Genomic DNA, 9,296 nt, shown 5'->3' on the forward strand with positions numbered 1-9,296 from the left:
CACTCACCACCATCCGGCACACCGTATACTGAATTCATTATCTTTATTGTTGGCCTGGCCCACCAGAGCAGGGATCTGTGTCTGTTTTGCTCACGGCTATGACCTCCAGGGCCCCGAGTAGTGCCTAGCACACCGCAGGTGCTCAGTAAATATTTGAGAGATGAATGAATCCACAATGAAAAAGGGTATCAAGGCAGGAAGAATCTGGGCCATGGCCCAAGGTCCAGGGTGTCTAAGTAGCAGAAGCCAGACTCCAACCCAGGCAGCCCAGCTCCTCAGTCTTATTAGCCCTAAACACGTCCGTCTACACCTCCCACAAACGCACACAACGGCTAGCACACGTGAACTCTCACAAACACACAAAACCCCCTGCAGCCAGGACCAGCCGCGCGGACTTAGCCACAGGCACATCCCTCACTCAGCCCCACACTCAGCCGCCGGGCTCCGGCCCGCACCTCCTCAGGCCCCCAAACCCCGACGCGGTCTAGGCCTTGGTCTTCACCCTGGGGTAACGTGAACTCATCCTCCTGCGTCGGGCTGTTGAGGGCGTCGGCTCGTGGGCCGCTACAGCAATGGAGACGTTCACCTGGGGTCCACCTGGGGTCCGGGCTGATGATGGCCGGGTCCAGTGCCTCGCCCTGGGAACGGAAGGCCAGGGAGAGTTGCTGGTGTGGCCAAGGACGCGACCACGCGAACCCCCTCCCCGTCTCCTGGGCCCTCTCAATCGGCAGCGTCCCCTAGGGTGCGTGGTGCAGGCTGTTCAGGACAGTCCCCGCCGTCCCCTTGGCCCTACCCTCACCCAGGCCTGCACCCCAGCGCCGCCCCGCGCTTCTCCAGCTCCCAGGTCTGACACAGGTGGCCGCGCACGGTGGCACAGTTCAGGCTGCCGAAGAGCACAGCCTCCCCTTCCCGCCCCCCGCCCTCTGCCTCCCATCCCCCTTGAGCCCCGGGGACCCTCAGGCTCCTCCCTCAGCCCGAGCCCCGCCCCCTCCTGGTTTCTGGCGCACCTCCAGCTTCCGCGGGGAAGCAGAGTCAGCGCCCGGGACCCCCACGTCTGGAGCGCACGCTCCCTAAGGCCTCCTCCCAGGCCCCGCCTCCACGGAGGGCGGGCCGCTGCCCCCTCTGCCTCCACGGCCCCTCCCCACGCCAGCCCAGGCCCCGCCCTCTGGTCCCGCCCCCACCCCTCTGGCTGCCGACTGCGACGCACGTGGTGGCTCTCTACAGCGTGGCGCGGGCTGGCGAAGACGCCGGGTTCCCCCCTCCATCACGATCCCGGCAGCCCCCATGGGTCTCTTCTGCTCCTCGGCCGCCCCCCCCGACCCTCCCAGACCCCGCCCCAGCCAAGTTCTGCCCCTCAGAGGGCCTCCCCAGAAGCTGTAAGCGCCCGGGGCGCACGCATTGCGCCCACCGCTTGCGCGTGGTGCTGGCACCGGTCGGGTGGCTCCAGGAGAAATCGGCGGACTGGCGCTGGACGAGGAATCCGTGGAAGCGCACGTCGTGCAAACCCGAGAGCACCTCCTTGGCCCGGCGACTGGAGGGCCCAGCGCATGAGAAGGGCGCCCCGGTCTTACCTGCCAGCGCAGGTGCTCCTAGGCCTCCACGCGTGTGAGATGCCACCGAGGAAGAAGAGCAGGTGCGAGGCGCCGCGTCCCCGCCGCCCCCCCCCCACCTGCACCCACTACGTGCCCCTGAGCCTCACTGGACTCTGAGGAGACAGAGGAGGCTTTGGGGGATGTGAGGCCCTCTGTTTCCCTTCCCAAGAGCCTGCTTTAAGCCGGAGTCAGTTTGGAGAGGAGCCCCAGGCTGCTGGGCTCAGATCCAGGCCCCCCAATCCCCTCCCTGACTTTTCAGAGAGCTTGTAGGGAGCCCCCACTGGTCCCCACTCCCCAGCACCAGGAACCCCTTGTTCCTTGCACAGACATGAGTTGACCTCTGTGTTTTAGACCTGGTGGGGGGAGGGGGAGGGGGGAGAAGGCGTTCCTAACCTCTGCCCTCTTGAAGCTAACAATTCAGGGGGAGAAACGAGTGTGATGAACAAGTTAGAGCCCAAAAATGCTGACATCCTGAGGTCTGTGCAATAAAGGAAATAAACAGGAAACAGTGAGAGAGAAACAGGCGGCTGTGGCTGGGATGGTCATCTTCTCTGCAGAGGTGACATTTGAGCTCAGATCTGAAGGGCGGCGGAGCTGGCCATTCAAACAGCCAGAGGAGAGCCCAGCAGTCGGGGGACACGTCAGGTGCATAGGCCCCTGGGGCTGGAACAGGCTTCTTCCATCAGTGGGCTTCGCTCTACGGCCTTCCTCTCTTTCTCTCCACCGATCTTCCCCTCAGCCTTAGAGATTCCCTATCCTGAACACCCTTTCCTTGCCCCACTTCTCCTCCATGATGGCCAAGGTTCTAGAAGGCTTGAGCTAACCTGAATTTCCACGAACGGAGCGCACGGAACGAGACATGCGATTGAGGGTTGCCATGGAAATAGGTCCACATCCACTTGTGGATGTTATGGATAGTATGCTCCTATTCAAGGTGGACGTGATCAAAGACCCTTGGATATCTAAAATTATTTTTCATGTTATTTATTTTTGAGAGAAGGGGGGAGAGAGAGAGAGAGGGAGAGAATATGAGTGGGGGAGGGGCAGAGAGAGGGAGACAGATTCAAAGCAGGCTCCAGGCTCTGAGCTGTCAGCACAGAGCCCGACGTGGGGCTCAAACTCACAAACCTCGAGATCATGACCTGAGCTGAATTCAGACGCTTAACCGACTGAGCCACCCAGGCGCCCCTGAATTGTGCACTTTTAATGGGTGAACTGCATGGTACATGAACTGTATCCCAAAGCTGTGTGTGTGTGTGTGTGTGTGTGTGTGTGTGTGTGTGTGTGTGATAGAGAGAGAGAGAGGGAATGTCAGGACTGCTAGGTATTCATCCAGAGGACATGACAACTTTTTGCTTACACAGAAACCTGCACATAGATGTTTACAGCGATATATGTATAATTTCCAAAATGTGGAAAGAACTCAAATGTCCCTCAACAGACGGACCGGTTGAAGGTGGTACATCCACATCCCAGAACACTCCCCAGCAGTAACGGGAAAGAAATAATTGGCACACTGACATCGGGGGTCAGTCTGCCGTGCGTTCTGCTGAATGAAAGTTGCCACACTCCAAAGGCTCATATGGTATGACTCCACTGACACTTTTCTTCTGGAAAAGACAAACTAGTGATTGGGAACACATCAGTGGTTGCCAGAGGCTGGGGAGGGGGGCACACGCCTATCCTGATTGAGGCTGTGTCTGTAGGGCGGTATGCATTTGTCAAATAGCATAGACTTGTACCCTAAAATGCGTAGGTTTTACTGGGTGCAAATTACACCTTAATTGTTTTTTAAGGAAAGCAAAAGATCTGGAAGGAAAAGATACACCGTGCGGTAAAAATCAGAGCTGAATAGGAAAGAAGGGGCTATCCGTGCTCCCCAGATCCACTTCTGTCCTCCCATCCCCTCCTCCAGCCTTGAAGACCCTGCTCCCTTGGCCGGCAAATGGCTGAGGAACCCCCCCATCCTCACCCCGTTCACCTCCCTGGCCCTTCTGGTTGCTAAGTCCCAAGGGCAGGGGGCGCTGGTCAACACTCCAACATTCTTCGCTGCTTGAGACCCAACAGCTGTCACTTGGGTCCTTATGTCACATCACCAGTTTGCCCCTGCATCTCTGATGACTCTGTCTCAGAGTCATCTGAGTCTCTGACTCAGCTCTGTCTCCTACCCAGATTTTCATCCTCCTCCCTGGGCTATCCCTTCTGTGGCGTCACGGGCAGCCGACATGTGAACCACATCCACCTCCAGGTCTCTTTCTAGAACTCACCTCCTTGGATCTCCACCAACTATTTCTACTAATATGACCTGGGTCCAGTCCCGGCTCTTACTGTTCCTGTGGCTGGACGAACCCCTAGTCTGTTTCCCACGTGGCCTGTGCTCTGGGGTCTCAAGGTACCGCCCGGCAAGTCCTCCCCGGGATGTCCCTTGCTCAAGAACCTACCGTGGGATTAAAGATGTAAACTTGGGGCGCCTAGGTGACGCAGTCGGTTAAGCGTCCGACTTCAGCCAGGTCACGATCTCGCGGTCCGTGAGTTCGAGCCCCGCGTCAGGCTCTGGGCTGATGGCTCGGAGCCTGGAGCCTGCTTCTGATTCTGGGTCTCCCTCTCTCTCTGCCCCTTGCCTGTTCATGCTCTGTCTCTCTCTGTCCCAAAAATAAATAAACGTTGAAAAAAAATTAAAAAAAAAAAGATGTAAACTTGAGGGGCGCCTGGGTGGCTCAGTCGGTCAAGTGTCCGACTTGCACTCAGGACGTGGTCTCGAAGTTCATGGATTCGAGCCCCACATCAGGTTCTGCGCTGACACTGCAGAGCCTGCTTGGGGTTCTCTCTCTCTCCCTCTCTCTCCGTCCCTCCTCCACTCATGCTTCCTCTCGCTCTCAAAATAAATAAATAAACTTAAAAAACAAAAAAGCAAAGAGAGGGGCACCCATTTGGCTCCATTGGTGAAGCTTGCAACTCTCGATCTTAGGGTTGTGAGTTCAAGCCCCGCATAGAGCTTACTTTAAATTGATTGATTGATTGATTGATTGAAATAAATAAAAAAGAATTCTGCCTTTAATTCTCCTGGAACATGACCATTAATGTCAAAAAAAAAAAAAAAAAAAAAAAAGAACATACCAGGCGCTGGCCAAGATGTGGAGAGACCGGAGCCCCGTGCTCGGCTGGTGAGACGGTGAATTAGAGCAGCTGCTGTGGAAAACCGTTCAGCAGCCCTTCAGAAAATCACACCGGAGCCACCATCAGGCCCAGCAGTTCCACTGGTGGGTATCCATCTACCCAAAGGGGTTGAAAGCAGGGATCTCTGTACACGACAGGTGACCGAACAGATACTCGTACACAGCAGTTCACGACAGCAGCGTTCACACCGGCCAAAAGGTCCATCGACGGATCCACGGACAGACACAGTGTGGTCCGTCGATACCAGGGGACGTTATGCAGCCTTAAAAATTGTCACGTGCTTATCCATGCTACAACGTGGCTGAGCTTTGGAGACACAGAAAGCAAGAGAAGCCAGACATAAAAGGACAGATACTGCACGATTCCTCCCTTACATGAGGTCCCCAGAGGGGTCCCGTCCACAGAGACAGAGAGTAGTGCGAACCAGGGGTGGGGAGTCAGCGTTTCGGGGGCACGGAGTCTCAGTTTGGGGAGATGAGAAAGTTCTGGAGATGGATGGGGCGGACGGCTGCACGATATTGTGAATTGCTTAATGCCACCGAGCTGCACACTTAGGAACGGTTAAAATGTGGGGCACCTGGGGCACTGGGGCGCTCAGTCAGTTAAGCGTCTGACTCTTGACAGGGGCTCGGGTTATGATCTCATGGTTCGTGAGTTCGAGCCCCTTGTGGGGCTCTGCACTGTCAGGGCGGATTCTCTCTTTCCCTCTGTCTCTGCCCCCTCCCTCCCTCTCTCTTTCCCTCTCAAAAGTAAATAAACATTTTTTAAAATGTGGGGAGCCTGCGTGGCTCAGTCCGTTAAGCATCTGACTCTTGATTTCGGCTCAGGTCTTGATCTCACGGTTCATGGGATCGAGCCCCGCGTCGGGCTCTGTGCTGACAGCATGGAGCCTGCTTGGGATCCTCTCTCTCCCTCTCTCTCTGCCTCAAAAATAAGCATTTTTTTTTAAAGAAAAGAAGGGTTAAAATGGTAAATTTCATGTTACCATTTTACCACAACTGGAAACAAAGCAGGAATCTGTCATCGTTCCCTCTTGCCGGCCTGACTGCAGCTACTGCACTCCTGAGCCCTCGGCTGCAGCCAGCCTGGCCTCCCCACCTCTGTCCTGCTGCGCCCTCCCCACTCCTCTCCTTCCTCCCAAACCCACCAGCCCCACCCTGCCGATTCGGAGAGCGGCTTAGGCTTGGGGAGAACCAGGGCAGCGGTGGGGGCTCGTCAGGGACACCGGGGAGATAAGAGTGGCTCAGCCGCTCCCCAGGGCAGGCAGCCGAGGCAGGGAACCGTCCTCAGCAGTGTGGAAAGCTTTTCCCCGGGGAACCAGCAGGTGCAGCCAGAGCAGCCAGAGGAGGAAGAGAAGAGACGGTGGCCGGGGGCCGAGGTCAAGGTGCCCCGGAGACCACGCGTCTCCTCTTTCTCCATTTCGTCCCGGTTTCCCTGTCCCCCACTGGCAATACCAACTGACAGCAGTCGTGATAACAAGCACACAGCAGGAGAGGCCGGCCCAGCTCGCATCTGCCTCCACTTCCCCGGGCCTTGGTGGCCTGTGCCCATCAGGGACACGCGGGGCCGAGGCCTGGAGTGGCCAAGTCCCCAGGGTGCTCACAACCAGAGGCAGCGGGAGAGGCCGGAGTGGGTGGCCAGAGGAGGAGGAAGAGGAAAGATCGGCGGGTCTGACACGCTGGGGCAGGGCTGTGGCAGGAGGGGGCTGGGCGGAGAGGCCCGGCAGCTAGACGGAGGGGAAGCCAGGCCAGCAGCACATGTTAGTTTCGGAAGAAGGGGGCCAATCTTCAGCTTCTCACTGTGACCCTGGACTTGGGCCCCAGGGGTGATCAGATGTTTCTCCCCTGAGCTAAACTCTGGGCTTCGTCCCAGGGGACTCCGCGAGCCTTCCCAGAAGACACGCCCCCTCCTCGAGAACCCCCCAGAGCGCGAGGGGAGGGACGTTTTCCAGTCCAAGAACCCGCCCCCCCCCCCCCCCCCCGCCTAGCCCCCATCAGCCAACCCGGGCTGACCCCCAACCAGCCTCATCCTGAGCTCCTAATTTGGCTGCCCAGAGTTTGCTACCCCACTGGGCCACCCCAGAGAGAGCCATGGTCCTGGGAAGAGGAGGAGGAGGAAACCTTTGAGGCTTGGCCAGGAGCCTCAGCCTGAAATTGCACCATTCAAGTTTCCCCTTAGGGTTAAGGCAGCGTTTCCTTTATCTGTTCCAGGAACCCCTAGCACCCCAAAAAGTGCTCCAGAGGGCAAGAAACGTCAAGGGGGCAGATGCATTCCAGAAAGCTGCGCAAAACACGTGAGCAAATGAAAACCTCTGGGAAGGCCTGCAAGGAACAACCCCATTTAGCTTTGCTTAATCCCCGGTTTGGCCAGGGTTCCACAGAGCATGCCCTGAACATCCAAGGCCCCAATTAAATGCCCACTGTGAGAGCCCAGAGGGGCCAGGGGGCAGTCAGGCTGCAGAGGGAGTGAGTCAGTTTGACTGGAGGGAGGGAGGGGACAAGGGGGACACAAGCCAGGCCTGAGGACCTTGCATGCCACCCTCAGAGACCAGAAATGTCCCCGAGGGCCTGGAAGGAGAACTCAGCCCTCACTGCCACCACCCTGCTCCTTGCTCTCTGACCAAACCCCCGTCCTCCACCGAAGACCTCAAACTCCCCCCCCGCCCCCCAGAGTCACGTCTCCTGCTTCTTCCCCCTGGCATGACGGGAGCCACTGTGCCCATCAACGGAGCCACAGTGGAGACGTCACGGGCATTGTCGGCCCACAGTGTGGTTACACTATAAAGACCAATGACGGGAGTTAGCCTTTAGTGGACACGACGCTCCAATAATGCACGGACACGCCCATGCATTATTCCTGACACCAGGAGGGCAGACGGGTGGGGACTGGAATCACAGGTCACCACTTAGCAGCTGTGCGGTCCTGGGACAGGGAGTTAAATTCTGCTGTCTTAGAGAGAGACGGTCTCTGCAAAAATAAAAATAAAAAAAGGCGGGGGGGGGGAATAAAAGGCTTTTGCGAGTCAGGTAACAGTGGTGGGCTAGGAAGGACCCGGCTCATCCCAGCAGATGCCAGCAGGGACAGAAGACAACCCAGGATCAGGCCAGCCGCTGTCACCCAACCGATTCTGCCCCCCACCCCAGGGGACATTGGGCAATGTCCGGAGACAGTTTTGATTGGCAGGATTGGGGGTGCTGCTGGCATCTGGTGGGTAGAGGCCAGAGACACTGCTAAGCATCCTATAATGCACAGTACAGCCCCCTACAACCAAGGCCTCTGCAGCTCACAATGTGAGTAGTGCAAAGGGGGAGAGACCCCAGATCAGTCAGTCATCCCCCAAGCTGGAGTCGTCCTCCTCCTCCTCCTCATCATATTGATTCGCTTTCGAGTGCGCTCACAGGGTTTCAAGCCCTGTTCTAAGCGCTTTATACACATTGACCATTTCATTCTCATAACAACCCCTTTATGAGGTGAGCACTATTACTGTCCCTGTGTTCGGAGAGGTTAAGTACTTGTCCTAAGGTCACACGGCTTGTCAATGGCAAAGCCAGGTTCTTTTTTTTTTTAATTTTTTTTTAATGTTTATTTATTTCTGAGACAGAGAGAGCGAGAGAGAGACAGAGCATGAGTGGGGGAGGGGCAGAGAGAGAGGGAGACACAGAATCCGAAGCAGGCTCCGGGCTCCGAGCGAGCTGTCAGCACAGAGCCCGATGCGGCCGCTCAACCGACTGAGCCACCCAGGCGCCCCGGTAAAGCCAGGTTCTAACGCAGACTGCCTGCGTCCTGACCCTTCTCTCAGCTCGCCTCCTGGGTGGGAATGGGGGACCCTGAATCCACTGCGATTATGGTTTCTCCCCCGCCCTCCCCCACCCATAGCTGAATGAGGGCTCGGAGTAAAGGTTAAGATGAGTTATTTATATCAAATTCTGTTTCTCCAGTGCCTGAGCGTGGGGGACTCAGCTCCACGCGCCTCCCTGAGCGGACGGGCTTAGGGGACGTTTTCTCCAGCCGTGGTGAGCTGAACACTGTCTGTTCTGGCTTCAGAGGTGAACTTGCTTGGCTACGGGGCCACTGGGGTCCAGGCAAACAAGAGCTGGCTGTTCCAGGAGCCAGTTCAGAAATCAGAGGGCAGAGGGGCAGAAGACACATGTCATTGTCCTCCTGTCGTTAATAGTAACTCGTCCACACCGACAGCACATCCTGTGAGCCAGGTCATGTCCTAAACCCTTTACATCCTTAACGCACTTAATCGTCTCAAGAGTCCTGTGCAACTGATACAATCACCCCCATTTTGCAGACAGGGACACACGTTCAGAGGGAAAGGCCACCCGCCCTGGGCCAGGCAGTAGGGGGTGTAACTCTGAGCACCTGCTCCTTAACCCAGAGAGTCTCCACCTCCAAACTGTTTGTACTTGGGCCCAGATCATGTCTGTGATGGACAAGGTCCCGGGCACTGTAGGGCGCTTAGCACCCCCTTAGCCTCTACCCGCCAGATGCCTGTATCACCTCCCCCAGGCATGACAACCA

Source organism: Prionailurus bengalensis, chromosome A2 (genome assembly GCF_016509475.1).
Source record: "Prionailurus bengalensis isolate Pbe53 chromosome A2, Fcat_Pben_1.1_paternal_pri, whole genome shotgun sequence".
NCBI lineage: Eukaryota > Metazoa > Chordata > Mammalia > Carnivora > Felidae > Prionailurus > Prionailurus bengalensis.